We start from the raw sequence: 13925 nt of genomic DNA on the forward strand, positions 1-13925 counted from the left end.
CTCCCTCAGCCTCCCTAGTAGCTGGAATTACAGGTGCCCGCCTTGTAATTCCTGACCTCAGGTGATCCACCCGCCTTGGCCTCCCAAAGTGCTGGGATTACAGGCGTGAGCCACTGTGCCCAGCCGACCCTGTCTCTCTTTTTTTTTTTTTTGAGATGGAGTCTTGCTCTGTCGCCAGGCTGGAGTGCAGTGGTGTGATCTCGACTCACTGCAACCTCCGCCTCACGGGTTCAAGCGATTCCCCTGCCTCAGCCTCCCAAGTAGCTGGGGCTACAGGCTGGTGCCACCACGCCCAGCTATTTATGTGTGTATTTTAGTAGAGATGGGGTTTCACCTAGTGATCCGGCCACCTCGTCCTCCCAAAGTGTTGGGATTACCAGCATGAGCCACTGCGCCTGGCCAACTCTGTCTCTTAAACAAATTTTTTTTTCTAGTTTTGAAAAACATTGCCCTAACTGAACTTAAGTTACTTGAGAACAAAGAACAGAGCAATCCTTCCTAGATGTTTTTTATATTTCTCCTCAAATCTTTAGTACCTAGAAAAATATACCTTCTTGCCAAGAGTGCTATATTTCAAGGTCCACCCATTATTTCCCCCCATTCATAGCCTGACACCTTTCCCTATTCTTCAGTTAATGATACTTAATGGTAATGGCCATCTTTTCCTCCTGGTTTTAAAACTTGTTAATGCAACCAATATTCTGCCAGTCATCCAGGCTGGAAGTTCAAGGGTAGTCCCTGATTCCTCTCATTCATGCACTTCCTGGAGCACAGGGCCTATTAGGAGAGAAGGAATGCAAGCAGCAAACTATAGCACAGGGCAACCTACTCCATTGCGGAAGCATGCATGGTGCCTCACGGGGGAAGGGCAGAGGACTCTTCAGATCTTCCTACCAAATAATTACTAATTTCCATTGCTTCTACTTTCAAAATAGTTTCCCAGATCACCCCCTTGTTTCCATTTCTACTGGCGTCACCCTAGTTTCTTTTCTTTTTTTTTTTTTTTTTTTGAGCCGGAGTCTCACTCTGTCTCCCAGGCTGGAGTGCAGTGGCGTGATCTCGGCTCACCGCAACCTCCACCTCCGGGGTTCAAGCAGTTCTCCTGCCTCAGCCTCCCAAGTAGCTGGGATTACAGACACCTGTCACCACGCCTGGCTAATTTTTGTATTTTTAGTAGAGATGGGGTTTCACCATGTTAGCCAGGCTGGTCTTGAACTCCTGACTTTGTGACCCACCCACCTCGACCTCCCAAAGTGCTGAGATTACAGGCGTGAGCCATCGGGCCTGGCCTAAAATTTATTATTTATTTATTTATTTATTTATTTTTGAGACAGAGTCTTGCTCTGTCACCCAGGTTGGAGTGCAGTGGCCCAATGTTGGCTCTTTGCAACCTCTGCCTCCCAGGTTCAAGCGATTCTCCTGCCTCCGCCTCCCGAGTAGTTGGGATTATAGGCGTGTGCCACCACGCCCAGCTAATTCTTGTATTCTAGTAGAGTTGTGGTTTCACCATGTTGGCCAGGCTAGTCTTGAACTCCTGACCTCAAATGATCCATCTGCCTCGGCCTCCCAAAGTGCTAGGATTACAGGTGTGAGCCACCATGCCTCGCCTAAAAATTATTTATATATATATATATTTTTAATTTTTTTTTTTGACACAGGGTCTCCCTCTGTCACCCAGGCTGGAGTGCAGTGGCACAATAACTGCTCACTGCAGCCTCCACCTCCCAGGCTCAAGCAATCCTCCCACCTCAGCCTCCTCCTGGTCTACAGGCGCACACCACCAAGCCCGGCTAAGTTTTGGGTCTTTTGAAGAGACAAAATTTTGCCATGTTGTCCAGGCTGGTCTCCAACTCCTGGGCTCAAGTTATCTGCCCACCTTGGCCTCCCAAAGTGCTGGGATTACAGGCATGAGCCACTGTGCCTGGCCAGTCCTCTCTTTTCTAATGAGATACCTGCCTGAGGCCAGATTTTCTTCATATATATTAATAAAAACATACTGCAACAGATTGAATCAGAAACTGATATGATAATCCAGCTGTCTTCTATTAAGTCAGGCATTAACGAGATTTGCAAAAACGTAAACAAGGCTATACTTCTCATTATTTTTGTTTTGGAAAATAGTTTTCATTTTTTAAAAAATACAATGCTTATGGGTTTTTTTGTTTTGTTTTGTTTTGAGAGGGAGTCTTGTTCTGTGGCCCAGGCTGGAATGCAGTGGCACGATCTCGGCTCACTGCAAGCTCCGCCTCCTGGGTTCACGCCATTCTCCTGCCTCAGCCTCCTGAGTAGCTGGGACTACAGGCACCTGCCAACACACTCGGCTAATTTTTTTGTAATTTTTAGTAGAGACGGGGTTTCACTGTGTTAGCCAGGATGGTCTCGATCTCCTGACCTGGTGATCCGCCCGCCTCAGCCTCCCCAAAATTCTGGGATTAAAGGAGTGAGCCACCGCACCCAGCCATTTTGTTTACTTTTTTTTAGACGGAGCCTCACTCTGCCCCCAGGCTGGAGTGCAGTGGCATGATCTTGCCTCACTGCAACCTCTGACTCCCTAGTTAAAGCGATTCTCCTGCCTCAGCCTCCCAAGTAGCTGGGACTACAGGCACGCACCACCACACCCAGCTAATTTTTGTACTTTTAGTAGAGACGGGTTTCACCATGTTGGCCAGGATGGTCTCGATCTCCTGACCTCATGATCCGCCTGCCTCGGCCTCCCAAAGTGCTGGGATTACAGGTGTGAGCCACCGTGCCCGGCCAAAAAAAAAAAATACAATGCTTATGTTAACATGCAATGAGTTTCTTATTGTTACTTTAAATAAATTAATATTTAAAATTTCTCATATCAAATTTTTTATTAGAAACAAAATATCAACAGGTATAGGGAGGGAGAAGTCAAAAGCTTATATTATTTATTCCAGGGAATGCCATGTCGGGTGCACCTATTAATAGGTATAGCCTAAAAAACAAAAGTCCTGGCCAGGCGTGGTGGCTCACACCTGTAATCCCAGCACTTTGGGAGGCTGAGGCAGGCGGATCATGAGGTCAGGCGTTCGAGACCAGCTTGACCAACATGGTGAAACCCCATCTCTAATAAAAATACAAAAATTAGCCAGGTGTGGTGGCATGCACCTGTAATCGCAGCACTTTGGGAGGCTGAGGCGGGCAGATCATGAGGTCAGAAGTTCAAGACCAGCCTGACCAAAATGGTGAAACCCTGTCTCTAATAAAAACACAAAATTAGCCGGGCATGGCCACACGTGCCTGTAATCCCAGCTACTCAGGAGGCTGAGGCACGAGAATCGCTTGAACCCAGGAGGCAGAGGTTGCAGTGAGCCAAGATCGCACTATTGCACTCCACCCTGGGCAACAGAGTGAGACTGCATCTCAAAGAAAAAAAAAAAGTTCTTTGGGATCCTCAAAAATTTTTCAGAATGTAAAGTGGTCCTGAGATCAGAAAGCTTAAAAATTGCTGCAGTAGACCTAATATGTCAGTCTCTAAAATGCCCAATTCCAAGCCTGGTTATCCAGTTCTTAGTATTCTTTACTCTTATTCATATTTTTACCTCTCAGTTCCATTGTGTTCCCGGATTTTTTTAACTATATAAGGGCAGGGTGCAGTGGCTCACATCTGTAATCCCAGCACTTTGGGTGGTCAAGATGTGCAGATCGCTTGAGCCCAGGAGTTCAAGACCAGCCTGTGCAACATGGCAAAACCCTGTCTCCACCAAAAATACAAAAAATTAGCTGGGCATGGTGGCTTGTGCCTGCGGTCCCAGATACTTGGGAGGCTGAGGTAGCAGAACTGCTTGAGCCCAGGAGGCAGGAGCTGCAGTGAGTTGAGATTGTGCCACTACACTCTAGCCTGGGTGACAGAGTGAGACCCTATCTCAACTTTAAAAAAAAAAAAAATGCAAGAAGTGGTCATATCAAAAGTAATTATTGTTCTATAAATAATAGTGATTATAGAAATAACCACTAGTTGTTTTAGAAATAAGAAATAATCAGTAATACTATAGAAAAAGAATAAGAAATGTCTAATAATTGACATAGAAATAACATAAAAAATTATAATATGGCCTTCAGTAAAAAACTCAGAACATTCAGAAGAGTAAAAAGATCCAAAAGCAACCACCATTTAAAACTGCTCTGGAATAATTTCTCATCTAATCCATTCCTCTTTTATCTCCTCAAATGGCACCTTTGAGAATAAATCCTGGTAAACCCATGCAAAAGCTACCACTCCTTTCTCCAGATTCCCACAGCACTGTAGTTGAAACCTTTCTTGAGGCCCAGCTAGACCATAAAAGTATGCATACTGAATTCCTAAATGCGCATATTTAACAGTCATAAATTCAATTATATCTACTAGAAGAGACACCAACCAACCACAGAAACCTATGTACTATTTATATGATGTGATCCCTTCACCCAGGCTCAACATAATGCTTAACCAAAGACCAGATCCTGTGTTCCAACAAACACTGGCCATGCTGGGGAATCTTAAGAGATGGAAGAGAACGTAAAAATCATGTATCCTGTGTTTTATGAGCAGTCTCTTTAAAATAGAGACTTTAACAGTAACTTTGATGTGTGTCTTGTTTTTACCCTGACTTTGAACCCAACACTGCGTCCAATGTGGCTCCACTCCATGAAGAATGGAAAGTGTATGGTTCCGAGGCCTCTGAGACTCACAGATGTTGGATGAATATACCAGGTGACTGAGCCCAGGAGTCCTCAACCCATGTAGTGCTGTCCTCTGGACAGGGTATGTGGCATCCCCTCTGGGCCAGAGCTGCCACCCATTGCTGGGTGAAGGCCTCGGGTGTCACTTGAAGGCCATGGTGAGAGGTCCTGCACTAGGACCCAGCTGAACCACCCCTTCCAGATTTACGCTCTCAGCTGCTGTCCTAATCCCACACTCCTCCCAAAGCCTGAGTCTCATACAAGAGCAAGGAAAGGAAAATGAGCGTTGGAAGGCGAGCTGGAGGAAAAGCTTGTTTGCACCATTGCACAGTTGGGGTGGCTGTGGTTGGGCTGATTCAACCAGAGCTCCCCAGATAGGTTAGGGCCCAGCCCCACCTAGCAGAGCTCACATTCACCACCACCCACTCCTGTTTCCGGGCCGTGTGTGATACCTGACCTTCCTGCTGTGGCAGGGCTGGGGCACCCTTGCTCCTTACCTTCCACCTTCTTGGCTTAGTGGACATCCTAAAGCACTGGCCAGAAGGCACTGGGGGATCCAGGATGCTCTGGGCTTGCCCGGGGGGATTCGTGTCAACACCATCACACCTCCATGCATCCCTGCATGTCATGCACACAGGCAGTCAGGGGCCTACCGGTCTGCTCTACTAGTCCTGAGACTGTACACGACAATGTCTCAACAGGGAACCCAGTGTAATCTCACATTTGCCCTGGTAGGTGGATACACATGTGCACACACATGTGTGCAATATACACAGTATGCATGAAAAGTCTGAGCGGGGCACAGTGGCTCACGCCTGTAATCCCAGCACTTTGGGAGGCTGAGGCGGGTGGATCACCTGAGGTCAGGAGTTTTGAGACCAGCCTGGACAACATGATGAAACCCTGTCTCTACTAAAAATACAAAAAATTAGCTGGGCGTGGTGGCAGGAGCCTGTAATCCCAGCTACTCGGGAGGCTGAGGCAGGAAAATCACTTGAACCTGGGAGGTGGAGGTTGCAGTGAGCTGAGATCACACCATTGCACTCCAGCCTGGGCAACAGAGCTAGACTGCGTCTCAAAAAAAAAAAAACAAAAACAAAAAAAGAAAAGTCTGACTGAGGTCAGAGTTATTTCAGCCACCAGGCTCTCAATATGACCAGCTGTATGACTTTGGACTAGATACTTAACCTCTATGCCTCAGGGGCTTTATCTGCAAAATAAAAAACCTTGGCCAGGCGCAGTGGCTCATGCCTGTAATTCCAGCACTTTGGGAGCTGAGGTGGGTGGATCACGAGGTCAGGAGTTCAAGACCAGCCTGGCCAACATGGTGAAACCCCGTCTCTACTAAAAAGACAAAAATTAGCTGGGTGTGGTGGTGGGTGCCTGTAATCCGAGCTACTCAGGAGGCTGATGGAGAGAATTGCTTGACCCCAGGAGGCGGAGGTTGCAGTGAGCCGAGATCGTGCCACTGCACTCCAGCCTGGGTGACAGAGCAAGACTCCATCTCAAAAAACAAAAAACAAAAACCAAAAAACCCTCATAGGATATGTTTGTGAGAAACAGCTGAGAAATGGATTAATAAATATCCATACTTATTATAAACTGACTTACGTATAAATGGCATACAGGATATGGCAGCACTTACAGCAGCCCCTGGCACATGGAAGTGTCGTGTAAAGATGTGCTATTATCATCACCAACATCTTGAGTGCCATGTGTCTGGGAACACATGAGGATTCAGAGCAAAGTCACACAACAGATTCCCACAAGAAGCACCACAAATGACTCCTAGAACCTGTGTCAGAGGAAAGGCAGGGAAGAAACGGGGGAGGTAAAACTTTCTGAGGACCACCCAGGAGGAACCCAGCTCAAGTCCAGTGACTGTAAACAAAGTTTTAAGAACCCAAGAGGCTGGGCCCAAGCCGGAAAAGGCTGTACCCTTGGAGATCAAGGGATGTGAGAGAAAAACTCAGCCAGGTCCTAGAGGTAGAAATCAAGTCAATTTGAAGAAAATACGGAGTTCCCCCTGGGACCAGCAGGTACCAGCTGACTGGAAAGAAGGAACAGAAGGCCTGGAGAAACTAGAATGTTCTATGCCCTGGCCTACGCTCAGTCACCCAGTACATCTGAGGGCTTGTAACCCCAAGATCCTCTCTCACTGAGATGAAAATAGATGCCACATTTGAAGAGTCTCCAAGTTTGTGGTTCTACAGCAGACACCGCTTACAGAAAAGACAATGGAACTGGAAAGGAAAAGGCGGCCTTGCATCCTAGGGCCTGCTGCCGGGAGGAAACAGCACTCCTCCCTCTATAATCCAAAGATGGCTTTGTGATAGCCACTTGCCAGAGTAGAATAAACCTCCCCTGGGCCTTATTCCCAGTGGATTCCACAGCACCCAGCATGACAGAGCTTAACAAACCAGAGTTTAAGACTTTGCGAATAATAAACAGATGTCTTCCCAGGGACAAGCAGACTGGGGGCCCTCTGCGCCTCATGGTCCTGCCCCTGGCTGGTCCTCCCTCCTCCAGCTGGAGCCCAACTTGGAGCTCAAGGTCTGCATCTGTCTGAGGCCCCTGCTCCAGTTTCCTTTCCCAGAACTCAGGGACCTCAGGGGAGGGGGCAGGGAGGAACAGCAGAGAGGGAAGAGAACAGAGAACAAGAGGGAGGGTGAGTTGGAGCAGAAAAAGCTGGGGCCAGAACTGGGAGTTTCTGGGACAGCCCCAGCTTCAAATATTCTGTCCAACTGTCTGACCACAGGCCATAACTTGTGGACAATTTTTATTTGAGAAAAGAGGGTAACATGAAGCCATAGGTGGGATGGTGAGGAAAGAAACCAGGGCTGTCTCTTGGGATCTAGATGGCCCCATGTCCACCCTGAGGACCTCCACCTGGGAGACGATGATGCCCGTGATATGCTGATAATGACAGCAGCTATCACTCAAAGGACATATGGCCTGCCCACCACTCAGCAGAGCTTTGTGTGCACTGCCTCATAATCTTATGGAAGTGTAGGCTTGGAAGTGGTTTTTTTTTTTTTTTTGAGATGGAGTTCTGCTCTTGTTACCCAGGCTGGAGTGCAATGGTGCGATCTCGGCTCACTGCAACCTCTGCCTCCTGGGTTCAAGTGATTCTCCTGCCTCAGCCTCCTGCGTAGCTGGGGTTACAGGCATGCACCACCATGCCCGGCTAATTTTGTTTTTTAGTGGAGACGGGGTTTCTCCATGTTGGTCAGGCTGGTCTTGAACTCCTGACTTCAGCTGATCCGCCTGCCTCAGCCTCCCAAAGTGCTGGAATTACGGGAATGAGCCACTGCGACTGGCCGGAAGTCTTAATCCTGCAGTCTCTGTGCCTCCCCTGTGCCTCAGTTTCCTTATGCGTAAAAAGCAGAATAATAATGCCTCCCTCATGGTCTGCTGGGAGGATGCAAAAAGATACTTGACATACAGTAGGTATTCAACTAATACTGGTTATTATTAATTCTCACAATTACCCAGAGAGGTGGGGCTTATATTTATGCCCATTTTACAGACAAAGAAACTTTCACATAGCCAGAAAGGAGCTGAGCTAGGACTCGAAGTGGGGTGGTTTGTCTATGAAGAACAGGCGCTCTCGACCACTCCATGACAGATGGCACAGATTAGTGGTTACATGCACAAACGTTACAGCCAAGTGGCTGAGTCAGACTTCCAGCTCAGTCACAGATGGGCTGTGTGTACGGAAGCAAGCTGCTAGACCTCTCAGTACCTTGGTTTGCTCACCTGCAAAATGGGTGTCTCTGGCCAGGCACAGTGGCCCATGCCTGTAATTTCAGCACTTTGGGAGGCCGAGGCAGGAGGATTGCTTGGGCCCAGGAGCGCAAGACCAGCCTGGGCAAAAGGGCGAAATCCCATCTCTGCAAAAAATTAGCTGAGCATGCCGGGCGCGGTGGCTCACACCTGTAATCCCAGCACTTTGGGAGCCCGAGGCAGGCAGATCACGAGGTCGGGAATTCGAGACCATCCTGGCCAACATGGTGAAACCCCATAAAAGATCCAAAAAATTAGCTGGGCGTGGTGGCGGGTGCCTGTAATCCTAGCTACTTGGGATGCTGAAGCAGGAGAATCACTTGAATCTGGAAGGCAGAGGTTGCAGTGGACCAAGATGCACTCCAGCCTGGGCAACAGAGTGAGATTCCGTTTCAAAAAAATAATTAAAAATTAGCTGAGCATGGTGGCGCCACACCTGTGGTCCCAACTACCCGGGAGGCTGAGATGGGGGGATCACCTCTGCCTGGGAAGTCAAGGCTGCAGTGAGCCGAGATCACGCCACTGCACTCTAGTCTGGGCGACAGAGTAAGACCCTGTCTCAAAAAAATCAGGGTGTCTTTGCTCATTCTGGGCTCTGTCTCTGTGTCCCTGGAGGCCCAGTGGCTCTGTGCCTCTGTAAAGGTCTGAGGGGGCAGCAAGCAGATCTGGGCCACGGATGGAGGTACCAGCAACCCTCTCCTTCCAGAGATAACCCCTCAGCCCTCACCTCAGGAACGGCTGTCCTGGGGAATTTCATCCAGGATGGGAGAACTGGTCAGGCCACTGAGTGCAAATAGTTTCAGAGAGGTGGGGCTCTTGAGGCCCCTTCCGGGAGATGACACAAGTATGTCCTTTGAAGAGCATAAATGGCCATGCCACATTAGTTACCCTGCTGGTTCACAGGGCCGTTGGCCTTGCCCTCTGCTCTGGACACATGGGGCCCTCTCTCTCAAAGAGAAAGGACAGTCAGGAAGGGGAAAGAGAAGATGTGGAAGGAATCCCTGACCTGGGGACGGGTATATGCCCCAGAGGCAGAGGCCTGCACATTCTGGCTGGAGCCTGGACAAGACAGAAGAGCACCTTTTATGGGGGCTGTGCTGGGTCAAAAGCAGTTCTCTGGGCCCCAGTGTGTAAATAGCTGGTGATGGGCTGAGAGCAGAGGCCCCTTGAAACCAGTCAGTGCCTGGAGAACCCCGCAACGCTCTTCACCCAATCCAGCCACACCGGGGCGACACACTGGGCAACAGCCCCACCTGGTGGACGATCAGGGACTACCATGGGCCAGGGAGTATGGGAGAGCAAAGAATGACAAGAAGAGGAAAGCAGGGGAAAAATCATAGCAGGGGTTTACAGGCAAAGGGGCTTTGAGGTCGTCTTGCTGGCAGAGGCCCCTCTTACAGCATGCGCTCTAAGCCCCATGTGTTAGAAAGTTCTATGTTTTTTGAAAATCTGCCTCCACCAGTCCTGCTAACCCCCTACTTCAAGGCTTGCTAGGGCAACCTTTTAAATATTTGCATACAGCTACAGTATCCCTCCTAAATCTTCCCCTTTGGTGCAGCCTTCCAGAGTTTGACCTGACCTCTCACCTCCTGCATCTTTTTTTTTTTTTTTTTTTTTTTTACTTGGCTATCCTTTCTTTCTTTTCTTTCTTTTTTTTTTTGAGACGGATTCTCACTCTGTCACCCAGGCTGGAGCGCAATGGTGCGATGTTGGCTTACTGCAACCTCTGCCTCCCGGGTTCAAGCGATTCTTGTGCCTCAGCCTCCTGAGTAGCTGTGATTACAGGCGCATGCCACCAGGCCCAGTTTTTTGTTGTTGTTGTTGTTTTGTATTTTTAGTAGAGATGGGGGTTTCACCATGTTGGTCAGGCTGGCCTCGAACTCCTGACCTCATGATCCGCCCGCCTTGGCCTCCCAAAGTGCTGGGATTACAGGCATGAGCCACCGTCCCCAGTGGTTATCCTTTCTTAAATACATTAACTTCCAAGGAATCACTTCCAATTCTATCCCTCTCCCATACCAGCAGCAGCATTTAAAAAATCCCTTTATATTTCAGCCTCCCTGTCTCAGTGTTTGATATACTAGGAAAGTCAATGCTCAGATTGAGAGTTAATTCATGAGTAAAAAGCCTAGACTTTGAAATCAGATAGAACCTTGTTCAAGTCCAGGCTCTGCCACTTACTAGCTAAATCACTTTGAGCAAGTTTGCCTTTCTGAGCCTCAGTTTCCTATCCGCAAATTGGAGATAGAGGTGTTTACTACCTAGAGTTGTGGTGAATAAATATTAAATAAGACAGTACAGGTAAAACACCTAAGGACAGCTCCTGCAACACCATTCAGCTCCTAAGGAGCAATTACAGCCACATTCCTCTGAGTTTAAAGGTTGTAGGGAACGCTCTGGGGAAGAGAAAAGTGAAGGGGCCAAAGAAGGAGAAGAGACTTTCTGGAATTAGCCTTTCTCAACCAGCAGATGGGTAACTTGTTCCAATCCCATTTCTAGCAGTGTCTGTTGCCACCCCTAGGAAGGGGCAGGCCTTGACAGCTCTTTGAAACTTGAGGATTTAAAATTTAAATATCTTTGAGGGCAAGATAAACACACCTACTGCTCAGCAGGGAAAGGGAAACTTGGCAGGGGCCCCAGAACTTTCCCCACCCCCAGCCCTCCCTAAACTTCCTCTTGTGGTTTTTCAAGAGTACAACCTGTTCTCCACAGCCAAGCCAGTGTCTGGGGCAGGGGGCCAGGGCGTGCCAAGGGCTCCGCTGCACCCCACCCTACCAGCGAGCGAGGGAGGAAGGTGCATGCGTGGGAGAAGAGCAGCATGGAGGTTTATCATTCTTAAGGTTCACATCCTGCTTACCCGTTTTCTCAGTGCAGCCACCCTCTACCCGTTCCCACCCTTGACTCCCAGCATCAATACCCCTGTCCCCAACACACACTCCTTTCTCAAAGACAGATGCACGAAGTGTAGGCAGAAAGGGACCACCTCAAGGCCTCCCCAGACCTGTGGGGAAGGTCCTTGTAAGAAATTTAAAAGCGTTTCAGAAAGAAGGTGGAAAAGGGGCTGGAATCCATGGAAACTGTCCTGTGCCCTTGCTTGCATCACCAGCATTATCCCAGCCTGTCTGGAGGGACTGGGTAGGATACATGGATGCAGCTTTGGAAGCAGGAGCTGTGGGAAAGAGAGGTGTGAGCATCTTAAGCTTGCACCCACTCCTTAGCCATCTTCCTTACTCAGCTACCAAGCTGGAATGCACATCTAGAATGTGAGCATCTCTGCTATTCTTAATTCCCAACAAAAGAGGTGTCTTGGTTTCCCACGTCCCCAGATTCTGGCACATCACGTCCAAGTTGAGAAGTTCTTTCTTGAATATAATCTTAGTTCATTCCTCTTGGTTTATTCACATTCCCCCTTTCCCTTTGAGTGAGGCTTACACAGGGGAAAACATTCATACACTTGTGTGCACGCATGCACACACGTGCACGCACGCACACACACACACACACAGCCATCAGGAAAGGATACCAGTTCTGTGCAGTTCCCACAACCCTATTCCAGGCCTGCTGGGCTCACTGTAAACAGTACCAGCCCCACGACTCAGGTAACAGATGGCTGTATCATCCAAGATACAGGACCACAGACTCCCTTTAGGAAACTCCTAAGTTCCTGGCTCAAGTGCACATTTTATGTGGTCAGTGAAGGAGGCAGGCTAGCCTAATGGTTAAGAATAAAGCCTCCCAGCTGGGCGTGGTAGCTCATGCCTGTAATCCCAGCACTTTGGGAGGCCGAGGCGGGTGGATCACGAGGTCAGATCGAGACCATCCTGGCTAACACGGTGAAACCCCGTCTCTACTAAAAACACAAAAAATTAGCCGGGCATGGTGGTGGGCGCCTGTAGTCCCAGCTACTCGGGAGGCTGAGGCAGGAGAATGGCGTGAACCCAGGAGGCAGAGCTTGCAGTGAGCCGAGATCGCACCACTGCACTCCAGCCTGGGCGACAGAGCGAGACTCCGTCTCAAAAAATAAATAAATAAATAAAGCCTCCCAAATCAAGTGACCTGGGTTTAAATCCCAGCTCTGCCATTTGTTTCTTGTGTCTGAAGGAAGATTACTTATCTCCAGTGCCTGCATTTCCTCGTCTATAAAATGGAGAGAATCCTAATGCCTACCTCGTAGGACTGTATTAGGAGGTTTAAATGAGATATGATCTCTAAGTCACTTAGAAGAGTACCTGACAGTGTTATGTAACTGTTAGCTAGTATTCTGAGCCCTTGAGGGAAGAGGGAAGGGGAAGTCATAAGGAGAAGATGCTTGGGACCATGGAGGTCATGATCTCAATGACTGGCATAGACTAGGACTCTGCTAGAATTATCAGAGAAGCTTTCAGTGTTAAGTTCCAGGCGGAAGAAACTGTGATTTGATTACCATGACATCCCCAACAGCTGTGGGAATAGCCTGTGCAGATGGAGTATGGCCACAGCAAATGGGTGCTGAATGAATTAATAAATTGGTGTGTCAGTCATTTCCCAAAGGAGCCCCGGAATTGAACGGCCAGAAGAATCTGTGAGGAAGCAAAGGGAGATCCACTTCTCCATCCATGTCTGGTCCCGAAGAGAAATGAGGTGGTAGGCAGAGGGCAAGGACTCGTCAGAGGAAACGGTCTCAGAGTCCAGGGATGGGGAGGGGGTGCCCAGGATTGTGTGGACTGTCACATCACCCCCAGGTGGACCCTCCCAGCTGCACCCAGCTGGGAATTCCTGGGTTCTTGGGACCCAGCCCAGAAAATTGCCTTTTCTGGGACTCATCCTGTTCATCCCCTTGATGCTTAGACAGTGGATTAAAGGGAGCGGGAATTGTTTCTGGGTTGCCCCTATATTCCAGTGTCCAACACCACAGCTGGGATTCAATCCAGCTCTGTGGAATAAGTGCCCCCAAAGACTTCTATGCTTTTCATCCTTCTGAATCGAACTCAAATGTCCTTTTCTCTCTAAAGCCTTCCCAGTCACCCCAGCCAGTGCACTTGATATCTATGTCTGTTCTGTGATCCATATTAGCTGTGGATAAATAACATCATTGCACCCTCAGCATTCCATATAATGCCAAGCACATAGTGGGTGTTCAGCCAATGCAAATGAATAACTTAATGCTCCCTTAATAACAGCAACCAATGTATTCAGTTATTCCTCTTGTTGACACTTCAAGAGACACAGAGGAGGCTAAGATCATCACCTATGTACCAATCAGACACCACTGAGGGGTTCCTCCCTCCAGTTTCACCCCGGTGCACTGGTCAGAGCACCCACAGACTCCCCATCCACACTGGTCTGCCCTCCTAGAGGCCTTCCACCCCATCTTTGAGGCACGAGAAGAGCAACAGCTCGGTAAAGCCACGGGGCTTCCAGATCAACTGGAGGGGGTTGTGCCGATGTGTGTACATACAGACGGCTCAGGGCCTTTG

The 13925-nt window shown here is 48.7% G+C and overlaps 1 protein-coding gene across 4 annotated transcripts in view; it reads right to left on the reverse strand.

Moving 5' to 3' along the window:
- Window positions 1–13925, reverse strand: part of CCND3 (cyclin D3) — a 125351-nt gene that overhangs the window by 110738 nt on the left and 688 nt on the right. The window lies entirely within an intron of this gene.

This window comes from Theropithecus gelada, chromosome 4, assembly GCF_003255815.1.
Source record: "Theropithecus gelada isolate Dixy chromosome 4, Tgel_1.0, whole genome shotgun sequence".
Classification (NCBI taxonomy): domain Eukaryota; kingdom Metazoa; phylum Chordata; class Mammalia; order Primates; family Cercopithecidae; genus Theropithecus; species Theropithecus gelada.